This window comes from Lottia gigantea (genome assembly GCF_000327385.1).
Source record: "Lottia gigantea unplaced genomic scaffold LOTGIsca_7, whole genome shotgun sequence".
Classification (NCBI taxonomy): Eukaryota; Metazoa; Mollusca; class Gastropoda; family Lottiidae; genus Lottia; species Lottia gigantea.
In genome coordinates, this window is record NW_008710370.1 from 3,131,758 (window position 1) to 3,133,482 (window position 1,725).

Sequence of the window (1,725 nt, forward strand, 5' to 3'; positions counted from 1 at the left end):
TTCAGATTTTAACAGTAGATTCCAAAACCCAAAGAAAATCGATCGAAAAATACGACTTCTAGAGCCGATTATCTATTCTTGTACATATTGAACTGTGGCACTTCCGGTTTTGCAAAAAAGATCCAAAATATATATATGCACATCGATGCCATTATCTAAGGTTCAAGAAAGTTGAATGGTTGCTGCAACTATTGTAGTCTAAGCTCAGGAAGGTGTGTAAAAATCGAAAAAAAAAAAAAAAAAAAAAAAAAAGAATTGACATTTCGATAACAAACTGCTTTCAGCAAAGTCACACAAAAATTAAATATGAAATGCTTCCTCAGGATTGGGGTGTCAGCAACATCATTCTTATGGTAATATAACAATTATTTAAGTATATAATTAAGTAATTATGTGATCAGTTCCCTCCCTTGAACTATTGAATTTAATAAAATATGCTCATGAGTTAGGTCCCTTGAACTTTAAAATTCATCAGCCAAGTCATTATTTTTTTTATTTGTAGCTCTTGCATTCCTATTTTTTATGTTTCTTGTGCTGGGAAAAATAAACATGGGTGGCAAGAAATTTCTTACAGTGCTCACTACATTGGCAACAGTCATCAATCCTCCTCTTTCGGCTGATTTTATAACTTATTTCCTTCCTTGTTCTGATACTAGGATGTTCAGGTGTTTTTTTGTTTAATATGAATGAAGGCATGGTCTTGAATGAGAGCGCAGGTTATTGATAAAATAACATTAATTAATAATAATTGAATAAAAGAAATTCAACCTGATCTGTATGTTATGCAAACTACTTTGTCTTCTAATCATAGAATTTAGCAATTTTAATTTTGGTACAGAATTAGTGTTTGTTGGGGCTGATTTAGGCTAGTGATTAAGCCTACACGAACGATGAAAATCTCACTCTACCTTAAATCTACTTCTTTAACTTTAAACTTCTTATTTTAGGTTACACTGAACAGTTCAAATATAAAATAGGTGATTAAAAGTTATCTAAATTTGTAAGCTTGTATTAATTTTCTTGAAATCCTTCAAATATGACAAAAAACTTCGCAAAATAATATTTTTACTATCTCAGATGATAGAGTTGCTGTCGTAGTCAATTTCGAGTGGTAGAGTTCATTTGAGAAGAAAAATGGAGGGTGACACATTTAGAAGGATGAGACCATGAAATCTGTACAGATGTTAATCATCGTAAACCATGTAGAATTACTATTTGAAATGTCTTTTTGAGCCAATCATGTCGGATCTGAAATTGATTGTGTTATTTTGCCTACATGTTATCCATAAGTTGTTTTTTGCAAATGTTGATCTTTATCCCTCGAATTGAACCATTCTATGATTGCCGAATGATTCATTTCCATTGGCTGGCCGAAGAAGAGCCAGCATACCTATGGAGCTAAGGTGTATCGAGTCCATTTTAAAACTAGAGGTGTTAGAAATTTTGAGAAAGCTAGTTTTGACGTAATATAAACCATATTTCTTGCCTAATGTATGGTTCACCGAACGCTGTTGACTCAAAAACACATCCCTGTTTAGACCTGGGGTATGATATCTGCTGAGTTCCCTAGGTATAAGACCAACGACGAAAACATGAGCGATACTAGGCCACATTTAAAAGAACGTCTGTTTCCCCTCCCCCTGGTCTACTCCTTGCAAACAGACCTTGCAGGCAGGTACTTGAGGATCTGGTTTTGATTACTGCACTTGCATATTTACCCTGGCA